The following is an 18,532-nucleotide window of genomic DNA, read 5'->3' as shown; positions in this document are numbered from 1 at the left end:
CAAAATGCAAAAGAGATTACAAGTTCCTATATTTTTCATGCATAATAACTACCACACCATATGGAAGATCTACTAGGAATAAAAAGATGCACCCACATTAAATGCACCCACGTTAAATGCAACAGGTTAGTTTTGTACTATCTACTAGGAATACAAAGAATGCACCCACATTAAATGCAACAGATTGGTTTTGTACTATCAACCCCTATTTTTCCAAGCTCATCTAACCCCCCCTCGAGCTGAATGGAGATCCAAAAGCATAAGCAAACCTCCATCCAAGAGTAGGCATAAACCAATTGACAAACTACTTCATCAAACAACTACCATCCAAAGCATAGTGGCATATGCAATTACCCATATGGTGGGGTAAATCCAAGCAAATGCACCTGGAGGGTAGGTACATACAAAACATCCCTGAGATGTAGAGAAGTATCACCAAAATACACATCTCCTATACCTCTAACCGTATAGGAAACCAAGTTGGCACAAATCACAAACTTGCCAATAGATGCAAGGGGCCAAAGATGCAAACATACTATCATATGTACAAGCATCAAATGGGTAGAATATAACCCCCTTGCAAGCACCAAAAATGAGGGACACGCCCTCTTGCAAATGCTCTAGTCCAAACAAAATAATATGGCATCATGGACCTCGCTATGAGTGACCAAATCAAAGCATCAGCATGTCGCCCCCCTCAAGCTAAACGGAGAGTAAGGTGCAAAGAACTCTCCTGAGGAGATAAGACATAAACCAAAGCTGAATTATGCATCAACAAAGTGCCATAAATACCATGCTCTAGACGAGCAAGCCCATATGAGGCATAACTGGAGTGATACTAGAAGCATCAAAGGCAGCGAACAAAATAGCCTGATCCATATGCTCAAAGGTATCAAGCATGTACCAACCATGACACAAAGTACGCGTCAAAAGCAAATGAGCATGCTACCAATCCCAAACCAAACACCTGGCATCCACAAAAGTGATCTCTAGACCACAAGCTAAAAGTGTGATAACTGATAGTAGATTCACCTTTATGTCTGGCACAAACAAAGCATCTAAGAAATGAAGAGAAGATCCATCAAGTGCTATAAGCACTATCTCTCCAATTCCCATCACTGCAAAGAGTGCAAAGCTAGCACAAGACAACATCTTGCCAATTGATTGTCCCTACACACAAAAAATAGCAACTGCCTTAAATGTAAAAGCCACCAACTGGCTGGAGGTGATAGATGATTGAATCACTGCTCAATGGTCAAAGCAAGACCAACAAAAAGGCATAAACCAATTGCTACAGGCAAACAATTACCCCCTCCCATACATTGAACATGTGCTCGAAAGAGTAGCAGGCAACGAAGCTTACAACTTCTTAGATGGTTTCTCGGGATACAACCAAGTTTTTATTAAACCTGAGGACCAACACAATACAACTTTTGCTATTGAATTAGGCATCTTTGCCTATTCCTCGATGATCTTTGCATGAATTCATCATGGGAAGAGCACCTACTATGCCTTTGGAAGGTGTTGGAGAGATGTAGACTGTATCCTAGTGGAGATATACTTGCCTGTAGCCACAAAATGCGTTTCATAACATATGAAACAGACCAAAATATTTTTGAAATGTTTCTCTATACGAAACTCGTTTTTAATTCGACCATAAATGTTGGGCTACAGAAGGGTGGCTCCTATTTTTTCAAGCCAATTAGACTATCCATTGCACACATGTTATTATGGATTTTGCTATAGCCTATAGTATTTGGCATCTTAGTTTTCATGTTTCTTTGCAATCTGCCTTTCATGTAAGAGTAGAAATGAGATTTACAAGTATTTATGGAAAGTGAAATGGAAAGGGAAGGGAAGTAAGGGAAGGGGAAAGGGAGGGGAGGGGAAGTGGAGGGGAAGGGTAGAAGAAAGGGAAGGGAAGGGTAGAGGGAAAGGGGAAGGTAAGGGAAGGGTAAACATTTACCCTTACCTTCCCTCTACCCTTCCCCCTCCCATCCCTTCCATCCCATCCCTTCCCTAACCTTCCTTTCCCCTTTTCCCTTCCATCCCATCCCTTCCCTAATCTTCCTCCCCCTTTTCCCTTCCCGTTTCCTTGCTATTCCTCAAATGAGATAATGAACAATGAGGTCAACCCTCAAGTGGAGTGGCTTTATACAAGAGGATTAGGGTGGGGGAATTAAATTTCCACTCCAAACCCCAATTTACCTTGACTACAATTAGTGACCAACTAAGCTACATTAACCCTAATCAAGCCTCAATTAGGCCTTCTATCGTAATCAGTGAATTTTAAAGGTAGTTAAGCATCCCTAGTGCAATATCAATGGAGTGGAACAACAAAATGTCTCAACTACTATCAAATCATGATACAATAATGTCAAGAACCCATAGAGAAGACGAGCTTGGCACGCTTGACAAGGATGTGGATCCACATGATTATGAGGATAAATGCAACAATGGATATCTTGATGAGGGAGATGATCTTGAGGAGGATGACAACGAAGGACTACTAAGTCAAAAGCACATTTCAATCAAGATCAAGGAATATCTTCTTGATGAGAATGAAGATTTTGAGGTTTTAATATTGAGTCATGAATCCTCATGAGTCTTGTATATTTCTGTATGTACCCTTATTATTGGTCTCAAAAAAGACAATATATTTTTAAAAAATATCGAATAGTGCATGAATAAATTCATAAGCAAATACTCCTTCATATCAGATGGGGGGTTGTGAGTGGATATCAGGAGCCCATGCGGTGTATGTGTCTCCTTATCTCTATCCTCTCATATTTACCTCTGCTACATGGATTGCATCGGAATGGTCTTGCCAGGGCTAAGCCAGAATCCTAATGCACCACCTGTTGGCAACAATATTGCTAAACAACAGCCACTGAGTACATATCCCTTGTACTCAGCTAAGGTTCAAATCCTAGTCACTACACTTAGGCCACCCTCACCATCTCCTTCACCCAATCACAAACACACCGTCGCTCACATTCCCACTCCCCCACAATCTTGAAAGAGATTTGAGCTCAGTGGTGGTCACCTGATCTCATATAGGCTCAAGCGAACGATGACAAAACAGTCGAATTTGAGTGTCCCCAAGATGTCAAAGTGCCACTGGAACCTTTTGGGTCCACAGAATGATCCAAGCGAGGACATTGGGAAGTCTACACTGCAAGAGGTCTCGGAATTCGATCTTCCCCCCAAGTACTTGGAAATTAGCCCCTTGATTGAAATAAGTATCTCTCGCCCCTTGCAAGAAGTTCACCAACTGCATCAATTCAACAAGAAGAACCTTCTCCTTGCATACACACTGCTATGGGCAGTAGAGACTATGTGTCAAGTTACTTCAACAAGTGGATGGTGGAACATTTACCTCATACGAGGGGGGGTACTATAGGCCTGATAAAACTCAGCCACCTTCGCAGTAACTTCTACATCAACAACCCGAATGGAGCCCGAATGGTGAAGGTGGCTGTTGACTCAAAGCTCCAAGTACTAGAGCATCTATTGTGACCAACCTCGCCACTGATGAATTGATCCAATGTACATGCCCTTACAGCGCTGGTGGTCATGGGAGGCCTTCTACAAGAGAGGACAGGAATGTCAGATTCAATTTTCCTCTCCTTCAACATCCCTATCCCCTTACCATGCTGCAGTTGGCAGGACAAATATCTGACATCATCGACAAGTTAATCCTCATACCCCAACAGTCCTAGGCCACAGTAAAGTTCCTCTAGCTGCTCGAATTTTTGTTGAAGAAGGTCACATCGAATAGAGAGGAAAGGGAAAATTTTTGCCATCACGACGTGGTCTTTGATTTGAACAAGGGTTTGAGCATGCGAGGGGTAATGCACCTCTAATTTCGAGTCAGGAACCTATCCTCTGTATACCTCCAACTATTCAAAGATATATTGGAGACCAGATTTTGGAGACCCTGCAAATGCTTTCAGCACATCATGCCGAATCCACGAAAGTGACTATGTATCATGGACATCTTCGAAAGCCACAACCTCCTGAACCTCGGAACCATGCTCCATGGGACTGGAACTGCGATACAAAGGGGGGCTTGTTAACCTATTTTACACTTTGGATTAACACTTCCTCGAAAACTTCAATAAGTGGGAAATTTGCATGTTTTTAGTAGTAGATAAGCCATATTTATGTTCCTCTACAAAGATATGCACTAGGAGAATAAGCTTGAGCTGTGGGCCAAGCTACACCCCTGTAAAATGAGTAGAAAAGCCTCTAAAGGCCATTTTAGGGTTAAGAAGGGTTAGACCAACCCTAAAAAAGGCCAAAGGTATATAAGCCAACTTTTCAAGAGTTTGGCTCATTCTTGTTTGTGCAATTCAAGAAATACAAGTGAGGAGCTCTTTTGCCCTCTTGTTTCCATACTTGTCTCTTGTCCTTTGCATAGTTGTGGATGTGTATGCTTTTCCTCTTTCACCCCTTTTCTCCCATGTCTCCTACCCTCTTCCCTTTCTCTTTCCCTTCCCCTTTTGCATCACCCCCACAACTTCATGAATCCTTTGCACTCCAATCGACACTTGGCTTGAGTTGGTAGAAGACAAGCAGCCACCGTTCGAAGAAGAGGGAGCTACTCTTCAGGCTCCAAGCATCAACCTAGCATTGACAAGAAGGTTTAAATCCTAAGAGGTAAGAGGTAAGGTAGAGGTTAGCTCGTCCTACTTCTCTCTTCATAGTTTTTGGGCTTAACAGGTTTATTCATCAATTGGAAGACTAGTAGAAGTTCTAGAAGCTTTGACTTTTGGACGATCAAGCATTCTAGCAAACTCTCCAACACCATTGACCAACACAGGGGGAGGCCTCAAATCTTGGATTAACCAAGCCACTTCCTTTTTAGGAGGTGATGACCCTCAACCTCAGACGATAGAACCACAAGGACTAGATCCTATCCAAGACAATGACCCTATCATGATGACTTCAATTGAACCTAGCACGTCTTACACAAAGACGTACCCAGAAGTGTCCTAAAATGGTGTACCAGGCCACAGATCCAAAAAGGCCTATGGAGGAGAAGCTCTGATTTATGTTTGAAAACCCATACGAGCAAGAAGAACCTAGGCCTAGTCCACCAGATTATTTACTTGGAATCATCTACCTACCAAATGGATCTATACAAACCCCTGCAAAATTTTTGGCTAGATGGTTAATCAAGAAATTCTCAGAAAGCCAAGCACCACTAGAGACGATTCTCCTCAGAGAATCTCGAATGTTTAGACCACCTAATAGACCAGTCAGTCCAACTACTATTTCAAACCCATCAATTTCAAGAGCATCACCAATCTTTACAACAATTGGGACACAATCAATGCCAGTGCCACCCAAGACAATGCCACATCCCATCCACACAGGACCTACAACTAGGATAGTTCATACAAGACCCATGCCTATGCCAAATTCAAGACTTATTCCAATGTACCATCAACCTGCATCACCTATGATTCTAACCTTTGAAGAGAACTAGAGGAAATTGGAGGAGCTAGTGAGAGCTCTAGGAAGGGGGGTGTGCGATGGAGTAGTTGGAAGGAGGGAGTCAACCTCATCCTACTTGAAGTTGTCACACAACATTGCGAAGATATCACTAAAATTCTCGGGCGATTTATTCTCCATCTTGAGCAATTTGAGCATATATGTAAAACCTTGGTGAGGTGGAAGATCCCAATAAGATTGATGCCCTCAGTACGACCTTAGAAGGAAAGGCAAGAACATGGTTACGCACCTTAAGCTCGATGGACTTGATTAGATATGCAATTGTTCGCGCCTCATTCATTAAAGGCTTCACTACATTGAGAGCAAGGCAGAGTCCCGTGAATCAATTGTATAACATAAATCAAAAAGAAGTTGAAACCCTACTTGACTACATCACCATGGTGAAGCACATCAATTCGAGGTGCAAGGTAGCGGATAGATTGTCAGATGCTCAACTGCTACCTAGATTCTTGCTAGGACCAAAGCTCCATGATCTTTTCTTTTGATCATGCAGAACCCTACATCATTTGAGATATGATGATGTATGGTTGTCCACATCGACAAAAATATGATGGAATCCACAACTCCTATCAACGATTCTACGACAAAAGTTGTATCGATTAGTTCACAACCTACCACGAGCTCATTGGAGAAGGGTAAAAAGAAGAGTCCCATTGCGGACTTGATGGTGGAGATGTTGGCAGAAAAATTTTCCTAGATGCAAGTAGAATCTACCAATACTGAGCCATCTAATTCACATTTCTTCCCCAAACATGAGATGGTGTGGTGTGCCATATGCATGCAAAATCCCACTAGTACATAATGTCTTCAATTGAGAGTGAGGCCACAACAATACTGTGTGCACTACATGTGTTAGGCAAACCATTCTATTTTGGTACCCTCGACAAGAGACTATCTAGTACCCCCAAGCACAATAGTTGGTCTTGCCACCACCTCCTATAACGTCAACCAATGTAGCCGCTCCTATAGTTATAAGAATTTATAGAGGACTAGATGTTCCTCTACCACCACCAGTGTTACCCGCTCAGCCAAATTATGGAAGAATGATGCCAATCAATCAAATGGCTATTGGAGAAGCACTCGATTCAAAAATTTACAATCATGACAGTAGATACGAGTATTCACAGTCAGATGAGGATTACAAACCACAACTAGCATATTATGTTCATTACAATGATTGTTTTCCCATTCCAGTTTGAGGAGGCAATCAAGCAAATCAACCTCAGCAAACCCTTTGTGCTTGATCCTTCTGCTTCAACTTCATCTAGTTCAAGTTCTCTTGCATCACTTGGAGAAGGGCTAGCATCAAAGCTTGTACCAACAAACACTTCAAGGGATTGTCACACAAGAACCTCACCCCCAAGCCTACATTCCATGATGGACTTTGTACCTTCTACTCCAATTCTGACTTCATCGAAGGCATCAGCAAGTACTTCCACTATTCAAGGTAGTTACACAAGCACCTGCATTGGATAGCTTGCTCTTGACAAATCCAATGCTTAAGACTAGATGACAAATCCTTACAAAGGTCAATAGATCTAACTTCACTTTCAAACATGAGAGTGGACCATGGAAAAAACCTACATGGTTGGAACCTCTGTCATGCGCTATGCACTATTCATAACTACAACACATTTAAAATATGTCTAGAAAGCCAACTTCTAGATTCACTAGTGAATCTGAAAGAGGATCTTCACTACCTAAAACTTCTTGATGCCTTATCAGTCATTTGGAACATCATGCAAAATTCAAAATTTAATTTTTTATGTAGTAGAGCCCAAGTCCAGATTCACGCATGAATCTAGAACTGATCTAGAAGAATATTCTATCAACACAAAAAAGATGCATAGGTCTTTAGAGGGTCAGCTCATTTCATAATTTTTACAGACACTCAGGAAAAGGCCCAAGTTGATATTCACACGTGAATCTCAACTTGCATCAGTTCAACAGACAGAGAAGTTGACATTCCTCAAGAAACTGTGTACATCATGAGGCAAACTTCCATTTTCACATGCAAGTTTAATATGATCTAAAAGCAAATTCACGTGTCAATCTAGAACAACAAGTTAGTATAGATTCACAAGTGAATCTAGAAGTTCACCCAAAATAGGCACTTTTGACATGAATATTCATTGAAGGATCCCAACATGCATGCAAAGTGTTATTATGTGCAAAAAAATCATCTATCATAAGAACATGCAATTGTTGGACCAAGGATACAATATCTGACTCTGGCAAGGCTGGACATCACATGGGAGACATACACACTAATGGGCCAAGGATGACAACACCACAAGAAACTGTCAATGTCTTTTAGGAAAAACCATCAGAATGGATGGCTGAAATCCAAACCTCAACACCAACAATAATGAGAGCTCCATAATAACCTCTCCAAACCTTGTTCCCAATTGTTCCAAAATTGTTGCTACATTGACAACTATGGGCAACAAAGATCTCTAGTGATACCAAAACATCTTGGAGACAAAGAGACTATTTTGTACACTGCTCTAGAGAGAGATTGACAATTAAATCAACTGGATTCCTGGGTGGTTAGACATGTACTAAGAGTGCTTTTAACTTTGGTTGGAACTTGAATTAAAAGGGGTGAATGAGAATAGGGAACCTTGAACACCTTGGAAAGTTAGTCAGATAAAGCAACTTTGTGTACTATGTGTTTGGATGAATTGTGGAACCATGGAATTTTACAGTGTAGGCACTTAGGCACATGCTTGTGTGTTGTGTGAGAATTGTTGTGGCTTAAAAGCACACACTTGAAAGGAGAAAGCAAAAGGTACGCTGATTGTTGTAACATTTGTGAGTGTTGTGCAATTGCAAAAAATATTAAGGAGGAATTAAGAAGAAACTCACTACAACAAAACCCTCAACAACAAAAACTGAAACCACACTTTGACCCAACATTTCAATTGAGCTTAAGCATATGCCCTTGGATGGAAGAGTGAATACACAACCTATTTTTATCAAAAATGCTCAGAGTGAACATACGGTAATCTTAATAACCTGCTAATCCATAAACCATACTTATGATAGGTTATTGATAGGTAATCCATAAACCATACTTATGATAGGTTTATGATAGGTAATCCATCAGACCTTAGCATCTCTAGGTTCACTCTACTGCAAATTTTATTTTTGATAGGTAATCCATAAATCATATAGAGATTAGCATTGAGCATTAGGGCACCCTTTCCACATCAATTCCTAATTCTCCATATATAGACATGAAGCACAACTTAGGATTTAGGATGTTGTTCCAATGTTAGTTACTTTAAAAATGAATATCACATTTGATACACAATATGAGTCAACACAAAATCTTAAGTTTCCTTGTTTTCCCTTCATAGGGGCAAGCTCCCTAATTTATATGGGATTACTCCTTCAATATGTTTTACCCTTTGTGATGAAATTGGGATGGTATGAAATGTACTTTACAAGAGTTACGAGCTTCAAGAGATCACATGATGGAGACTAAGTAGTTTTCTTGGCATTGCTAATGAAAACTTAGCCAAGGAAATCAACCTTCAATTACAAGCCTTGATTCCAAAGTTGGTTCATGAACATAGATGGGCACTCAATGGGCATTGTCTCGATATCGTACATGGCAAAATAGTTTTCGATAATTTTTCTTTTCCATTTGGGAGGCTTTGGAGTGGACCAAGCACATTAATAACACCTAGACATTATTCTTCTAGAATTTGAAAAACCCTAAGATAGGGTTTTTCAAGATTCTTGGAGGAAACTTTATTGTGAAAAGGCTTCTCATATTATTAGGTAAAAGGGGCAATGCTCCCTTTATCAGTTAGACCACAACCAAATTCTTATCAAGGGTGCTAGAGGAGAAACATTTCAGATTTTGAAATCCATTCAATAGCTAGGGATGCACACTTGATCCAATTTCTTACATGTTTATAATAGTTTAACATTGTAGAGGCAATGAAGCAATACCATGTTAAGGGCTAAATTTTATGGCTTCCCATTAGAGAAGTTGGGGATTCTTGAGCAAAAAGGGTATTCTCTCATTACTAGTCAAAGCACAACCAAGTTCTTATTAAGGATGCTAGAGGATACATACTTTAGATTTCCAGATCCATGCAATAGCTAGGCATACCCTCTTATCCGCTTCTTTACATGTTTATAGTTGTTTTAGATAGTGGTAATGAATCTCTCAATTAGATACCATTATGAGAGCTTAGGTTTGGTGCCTTGTATTAAACAAGATAAGAGACTCTTGATAGCGACCTAGTAGAGGTAATGAATCTAGTAATTGGATCCCATTATGAGATGTTAGGTTTAACACTCTCTATGCATTAGCTAGGGTGCATGCCCTCTTGTTTTCCTTTTGCTCCACTTATTTACATGTTTCTAGTTGTTTTACATAGTAGAGGTAATGAATCTCTTAATTATATCCCATTATGAGAGATTAGGTTTAAGGATATCTATTATGTACAAGATAAAATATTCCCAATATTATGACACTATCTAGATATTTAACATTATCTTCTATGTTCAATTAGATTGACCTTAGATGTTTTTAGTCTTATTTAAGTAGGGAACACATTAATTAGCACAACTTGACTAGATTTTGTGTTAGTAATGCTCCTTTGTTGGATTGTAATTATGACATTAGTTTCAGTTTAGAGTGACACCTTCGTTAGATACTTGGTTGATGTTGGTCTAGATTCATTAATTGGCACAACTTGCAAGATTTTGGGTTAGTAATGATCCTTTGTTGGATTGAAACTATGACATTATTTTTAGTTGGAGTTAGAGTGGCACCTTAATTAGATACCTAGTTGATGTTAGCCTAGGTTGATATCTCCTCAAAATAGTAGTTTTCTCTAGGATTAGAGATCATAAGAAGGAAAGTCCACTTTTGGAGATTTTCTAGGCTTGATTTGGCTTCTAAAGTAATAGTGATTAACCATGTGAATTTGGTTGTTGCATGGTTTGTTTGCTCATGTCGGTGCTATTCATAAGGATGCGTTGGAAAGGTCAAGAGACTGATTTGAAATACTCTTTGGTGTGGGTTGAATTGCTTAGTAGATGCTAGAGCTATAGTGGCTTGGGATGCTTTGTTTCTTCCACTTCATGAGAAATGCTAACTATGATTGATTTAGATATTTAATGAAGGTTTTATTTGAAATCTAGTTGTAAGTATGGAAATTTTCCTCACTTTTTCAGGGGAATTAGCCTTGAAATGCCTTTTCTCATAGAGAACTCATCAATGTACTTCAACTACTATATAATTAGTCATTATTTTGACTAAAAGTGGAAGCATCGGGTGGAAATGGTCAAAAATTGGTAATCATATGTGCATTGATATAAGCATTGGTATATGTGAAGGTATTTTTGTTGGCAATCAGCAAAAATATTATTGTTTACATTGGTGAACATACTAGCACATATACCACGGCCTATATCAAGAATATTACCAACATATCTACTAACATGCACATTGACAACTACCAAAATATTGAATTTTTGTACATTAAAAAAGTGAACTGATATTGTGTGCAAGAAAAGAAATAGAAGATACCACTTATAGTAGCAAAAGTTCTTATCTTTATGTTAAACATAATTTGAAAGATTATTACTTATCACACACTAATGATTTTGAGATTCAAATCCATCAACATGTACATGTAAAAGAAAATAGAATTTCAATTTGTGAAACATGAAAAGAAACCACTTCAAGTTTAGACCAATTCCTTCTTTGTAGAGAAAGTGAATATATATCAAGAAATATGCTTTACATCACTAATGGCATCTTCAACCCATTCCATCATGCTAAATAACTCTATATAGATTTATACCCCACATCATTCCCTTGATCTATGGGGTCTAAAGTAGATAAGCCCCTCTCTAGTGGCAACGTTGATGATGTATATGCTCTAGAAGATGTAGTGCCATTATTGTCTCTATTAGAAGATGTGGAAGTGTGATATGCATTGTCTTTTCTAGTGTGATATGCATTGTCTTTTCTAGTGTATGATGCTTCTATGGGGACCATGGGAATCTCAATGTCCACGTCTTTTTCTTTTAACATATAGCTTGGAGCTATTATCGACCCTATTATAGATGGAAAGTACATTTAAACTTTGAAAAAAAAATGTTGAGAACTCTATCAAAGGAAACATTAAAGAGAACACATCACAAAATACAAACATTGGTGTAGGTTGTCAGTAACATCAAAATTAGCATCAATTTGCACTTTATGGTGTGTTGAAATATCCATCAAAAAATTTTAAATGGTTTATTGAGATTTTTAGGTCCTACCAAAACTATATCAATGAATTGATGACATTGTATTGATGGCTGTTGACACTTTAATAATGTTACAGAGCCCATCCATGGAATCATTGACACTTTTAGTTAAGGGCACAATTTTTCCTGAAACTTTTTTGGGTAGATTAGCATTGGCATTTACCTCATTTGGCATTTCCTAAAACTATATCAATGAATTGATGACATTGTATTGATGGCTTTTGACACTTCAATAATGTTACAAAGCCCATCCATGGAATCATTGACACTTTTAGTTAAGGGCACAATTTTTCCTAAAACTTTTTTGGGTAGATTAGCATTGGCATTTACCTCATTTGGCCATTTTTTCTATGTATATATACTTTACATGGTGTATGTATACAAGAACCTAGACCCTTCGTTGTAAAAAAAATTTCTAATTGCTATTCCTTCTATATAGTGATGGTATAGCCATTTTTTATATGTATATATATTTTACATGATGGTATGTGTACAAGAACCTAGACCCTTAGTTGTAACAAAAATTTCCTAATTGCTAGTCATTCAATGTAGTGATGGTATGTATAAACAACCTACTTGCTATCATCCTTATCATGAACCCAACTCACCTCCTCCTTGTCCTTGTCCACTAATCTCCAGCTCTTGATTGTTCACCTTCTCATGTTCATATCGCCTCCTTGCCCTCCTCTATTTGCGTGATCTGTTAGTGCTGTTATAGTGCACAACAACTTTGATATGGACAACCAAAGGTGGATTCCGAGTACCATAGCTATTGGAAGTTGGGTTATGTTGCAAATGAGGAAGAGAAAGTGCTCAACAAATGAGTTCATGTCCACTTACAAAGGCAGATTCAAAGAGTTTAGGGTGTCCAACAGTAGTAGGAGGGTGAAGAAAGTTCTTATACAACATGTGTATATGCACCGGGAACTCCGTTTATGGCAAAGGAATACAAACCTCAAAACAACCATGATTATTTTGTCAGTGACCTCTTTGTGGATATTTGAAAGAGCCAAAATCTCCTCCTCGTCAAGAGGGAAAAAATACCTACATCCCCTACTAACAACTACTCTAGCGTGAAAAGGTTCCAAACAAGTCAATGCCTCCGTGTTCTGCTTCTCCTTCAAAATGACCTTTGTGGCCCTCCTCTTCTTCTCACCCTCCGCCACCTGCTTCTGAACCTTGTCTCTAGCATTGACCCTATCAAAATTGGAGCATGTCTCATGCGTATGTGAAACATCACCCCCTTTGACCTCGGTTTCGTTTCTCCTAAGTGGTGGTATAATCAAAATTTTCGCCATTCTTACATCTGTTGGGGGCCTTATTTGCAAAAAATTGTCATACCTGAACCTAACCAACATTAAAGAAATAAAATCTCGCGGCATCATAGTCACCCTGTGAGCGTGAGCAGCCAAAATATAAGCATCCTCAAAAAAATGTATCATAAACACCTCGGAAAACTCATGCAAGCTCCCAGAGCTGATGCCTACCAGCGCACAACGAGTGATCTCTCCTCGTAGATCTGCCTAACGAGACGCTTGGCAATGGCAAGGGATATTTGCTTTTGAACTCTCTTCAACTCAGCAAACATTGCCCGATGTTGTTCGTACCTTCGCACATGGCTAGTCCTCGGTGCCATTAGGGCCATACTCTTTCCTTGACCAGCAATGGGACCTATATTTGGATCCCGTGAAGCAGCTTGCCTTGCTGTCCTTTTCGTGCGGGCCATCTGGAAAATTCATTGTGAAATGAAGTTCAAAATACTTGGGAAACACAAGATATGAAGAGATAAAAAATCTTCGACACAGCGCGATAAGGGCCAGTAAATCTGCTTCCGAAGCTCAAATCGCATTGTGGCGCATTTCTGGAGAAAACGACGTTATAACACGATTAGAGAAAAAAAACAATCTTTGCAAGCACATATCCCGTTGTGGCGAATTTTTCACTGTGATAGGAAGACCAAAACTCGACACAACGCGAAGAGAGGCAAGAAACAATCTTTGCAAGCACATATCGCATTGTGGCAAATTTTTCACTTGGATAGGAAGACAAAAAGTCGAGACAACGCGAGGGGAGGCAAAAAACCATCTTTGCACACACATATCGCCTTTTACTGAATTTAGCACTGTCATAGGAAGAGGAAAAGTCGACACAACGCGATGAGAGGCAAAGAAAAATCTTTGCAAGCTCATATCACGTTGTGGCAAATTTTAGACTATGAAAGGAAGAGAAAAAGTCGATACAACGCGATGAGATGCAAGGAACAATATTTGCAAGCACATATCGCATTTTGTACCAAGGTGTTCGCCGTCAGGAGCAACAGATGCAATATGATGCAAGCCCAAATCGCATTCTATGAAGATGCAAGACGTTTCATATGACGCAAGATGCAAGACGAAGTATCGAAATTATTGTAATGCCTCTTTGAGGGAGGCATGATTGACGGGGAGATGGGGGGGGGGAGGATGGAGTGCAAGGTGATTCCAGAAGGTGGTGGGAGCAGTAGCAGAAAATACGGAGAGAAGAATGAACAATCGTAAGTGAACAAAAAATTTGCCTTTGCAACAACAATCATAATGGCAGAAAGTGTTAAATCGGACGTGCCTACTCGTAATCATCAGGTTTGAAAAATCAGTGCAAATCACTTCATTTCTTGGATGCCCCTTGGTGGACATTGTGACACTAATGACGACTTCGTCGAATACGGGCTATCATGCATGAATATAGTGCAGAATATGAGCATGCATGACATTCTGACGTGTACTCTCGTGAAGTGCATCTTAACACTGCACGTGGCCCATTGTACCTTTCTTGCATGTGCAGTGTAAAGTCACTTCCTCCAATGCAAGCGAGCCATGTGTGGTCCTTAAGTCACTTCCTCCAATGCAAGCGAGCCACGTGTGGTCCTTGTACCAACGGCCAACAATGTCATAGCCACATATAAAGCGGCGCGTCATTTTATGGGACCTCCCATATGAACCCTCCGGCTTCCTACCATTTGTCCCATTCCTCACATCCCTTCGTGCCCGCTCCGCTCCGCCAACGATTCGCAGCTCTATTCTTCAATCTCATTGACAAGGTTAGTACGGATCTTTCTTATGTAAAAAATGTTTATTCGGTAGCATCCTCCTCCAGAACGCGATATGAGGTAGTGAAGTAGATTTGCTATGCTATATCGCATTGTAGCGAAGCATTGTGGAGTCCCTCATGTCTTGAGTGCATCTGTATGCGTCAGCCTCCCCCACCCTTGCATCGATGCTCCGTGTCCGACAGAGAGCCCATTGTGGTTTTGTCAAGAGCATCCTTCGTTCTCGCTATTGAGCAGAATTTTTCCCCCGACTTTTTCTCTTATTACTATAGTGAATTTCGCCACAATGCGATATGTGCTTCCGAAGATTTTTTATTGCTTCTCATTGAGTTGTATCAACTGTTTCTCTCATCACATTGTATCAACTTTTTCTTCAACAGCCAACAACATCACAGCTGTATACAAAGCGTCTAGTCAGTTTATAGGACCTCCCATTGGAACCCTCCAGCTTCCTACCATTCCTCCCACTCCTCCCATCATTACGCGCCCGCTCCGATCCACCAACGACTCACAGCTGTATCCTTTGATCTCATCGACAAGGTTTTTACAGATCTTTCTTATGTAGAAAATGTTTATTTGGTAGCAACCTCCTCAATTCTTTCTCCAGAACTTGATATGAGGTAGCGAAGTGTTTTGGAGTCCCTCATGTCTTGAGTGCATCCGTATGCGTCAGCCTCCCCCACCCTTGCATTGATGCTCTGCGTCCAACAGAGAGCCCATTGTGGTTTTGTCAAGAGTGTCCTTCGTTCTCGCTATTGAGTGGAAATTTTCCCCCGGCTTTTTCTCTTATTACTATAGTGAATTTTGCCACAACGCGATATGTGCTTCCGAAGATTGTTTCTTGCTTCTCATCGCGTTGTATCAACTGTTTCTCTCATCGTGCTGTATCAACTTTTTCTTTAATAGCCAACAATGTCACATCCGTATATAAAGCGTCGAGCCGGTTTATAGGACCTCCCATCGGAACCCTCCAACTTCCTACCATTCCTCCCACTCCTCCCATCCTTACGCGCCCGCTTCAATCCACCAACGACTCACAGTTGTATCCTTCGATCTCGTCGACAAGGTTTTTACGGATCTTTCTTATGTAAAAAATGTTTATTCAGTAGCAACCTCCTCAATTCTTTCTCTAGAATGCGATATGAGGTACCGAAGTAGATTTGCTATGCTATATCGCGTTGTAGTGAAATGTTTTGGAGTCTCTCATGTCTTGAGTGCATCCGTATAGTTCAGCCTCCCCCACCCTTGTATCGATGCTCCGCGTCCAACAGAGAGCCCTTCGTGGTTTTGTCAAGAGCATCCTTCGTTCTCGCTATTGAGCGGAATTTTTCCCCCGTATTGAAGATTTTTTTTGTCTGCTTATATCACAGTTAAAATTCACCACAATGCGATATGTGCTTCCAAGATTGTTTCTTGCCTCTCATCGCATTGTATCAACTGTTTCTCTCATCGCATTGTATCAACTTTTTCTTCAATAGCCAACAACATCACAAGCGTATATAAAGCATCGAGTCGGTTTATAGGACCTCGCATCGAAACCCTCCAGCTTCCTACCATTCCTCCCACTCCTCCCATCCTTAAGTGCCTGCTCCGATCCACCAATGACTCACAACTGTATCCTTCAATCTCTTCGACAAGGTTATTACGGATCTTTCTTACGTAAAAAATGTTTATTCTGTAGCAACCTCCTCAATTCTTTCTCCAGAACGTGATATGAGGTACCAAAGTAGATTTGCTATGCTATATCATGTTATAGTGAAATGTTTTGGAGTCCCTCATGGCTTGAGTGTGTCCATATAGTTCAGCATCCCCCACCCTTGCATCGATGCTCCACGTCCTATAGAGAGACCATCGTGGTTTTGTCAAGAGCGTCCTTCATTCTTGCTATTGAGCGGAATTTTACCCCCGTATCGAAGATTTTTTTTTTATGTTAAACTATTTGCTCTTTCTGCTCCCCCAACATGTCTCGTGTGCTTGAAATATGCAAAGCATGCTTGATAGTGTGTTTTCTCCATACCCTGAGTTGACCATATTGATAAACTTCCATAGTTCTTTGCAAATCAAGGCGTATGATTGTAGATAATATGCTGAAACAAGAGAAATATAAAGAGTTAGCAATAAAAGCTATAAATTTCACCATTGAATCATTTACTCCAAATACTATTTGAATGCATAATTTGTCATGTACCATATAGTGGGTGATGTGTTGGTGAGTCCATGCATCAATCATTGATGACTTGAACTCCTGTAACGCACTTTGAAAGATGTCATGGTCCTTGTTTGCCCACACTTTCTTGTCACAGACCTTGAACACAATGTCTATAGCTTTCCACACATTAGCTTTACGTGTTCTTGCTGCACCATTGTCTGCATGGTCAGGTATTGCATTGTGAATAGACTTCCATCAATCGTATTTTGTTGTTCTCGTTGCTTGTATTCTTTGATATCGATGATTATCTTGTGGTAGTGTTGGTCCAGAAAGAAAACTTCTTGCTTTCACACCCCCAATCGAGGGTTTCTTCGGTACATCCTTCCCATCCTTGGACTCTTCTCAGCTTTCTCTATGGTTACATAGCCACCATGCAAACCAATGTCTGACATTGCTTTCTCTATTGATCTTATAGCATTCTTCTTCTTAGCTACATCAAGTTGTAGAGTCCATGCAAAACATATGTACAGATATAATAGTTTCTCTATGATTCTGCAAAGAGCATGCATTGTGCATACATGGACACTTGACAATGGAATGTCAAGAACTTCTCTGAAGTTAGGGTCTTTCAAGTTCCTATATGGTGCCTTCTTCCAATGACTTCTATCAAACACCTTGGCGTTGCACATGCAGTATAAGCAAGGGCTTTTGGAAGTTGCACCTTTGGACACATTGTACATACATTTCAATGTTTTAAGATCACCTGCCATATGCCACTCCACCTTGTATTGTCCTAGACCATCCACATCTAATGTTTGGCCATTTCTTTGCTCACTGATGATCTCAGGTATAGATGTCTTATGAAAAACCCAATGCAATATTTCAAAACTCTCTGAAGGTACTAACATACAAAAGACGAATGCCAAAAGTCTCATTGCATATCTCGAAAGACAAAAACAAAGCACTAAAAGAAACAAAAATGTCCTTTACCTCAAAGGACCCCAAAGAGAATATGTTGTTTTCAGATTGGACACCATCTACGATCATCCTTTGTAATTGAAGGATCAAGTGCTCTGTTCATAAGTGTGATAGTCACTCTTTCCAACTTTCTTTCCTTCACAATTTGACACTCATCAAGCTTAATCACAAATTGGAGGACACCATGGCATTCTTGAGTTGTAACTTCAAACAATTGAACGATATAGGATTGCAAGGTCCGAAGGTCATAAAAAATATTGTTAAATTTGTTGTATACCAGATCTCCTTTTGGGTGTACATAGATATCATCGATATGAAATGGGGCTCCTAGTGCATGCAATACCTCCTCATTCACTTGTTTTCGTAATTTTTGTACTGACCATGTGTTAGGCAACAAAGATGATGTTCCACTCATCTTTTCATGAATAGTCTTGTAAATTGCAGAGTACCCTTTCTGTGAAGTACTTGCTTCATCCAAGACCGATTGGATGTCCATGGGATTTAGTTCATTAGCCTTC

At 40.0% G+C, this 18,532-nt stretch overlaps 1 pseudogene; it reads right to left on the bottom strand.

The window, feature by feature from the left end:
- Positions 1 to 17,291: 17,291 nt before the first annotated feature.
- LOC147904912 (uncharacterized) lies at positions 17,292 to 18,117 on the bottom strand (annotated as a pseudogene).
- Between the last annotated feature and the right edge of the window lie 415 nt (positions 18,118 to 18,532).

Source organism: Dipteris shenzhenensis, chromosome 2 (assembly GCF_047967505.1).
Source record: "Dipteris shenzhenensis isolate YYH24624 ecotype China chromosome 2, Dip_SZ_1.0, whole genome shotgun sequence".
Lineage (NCBI taxonomy): Eukaryota > Viridiplantae > Streptophyta > Polypodiopsida > Gleicheniales > Dipteridaceae > Dipteris > Dipteris shenzhenensis.
The sequence above is the reverse complement of the archived record's forward strand: the minus strand, read 5'-3'. Positions and strand labels throughout refer to the sequence as shown.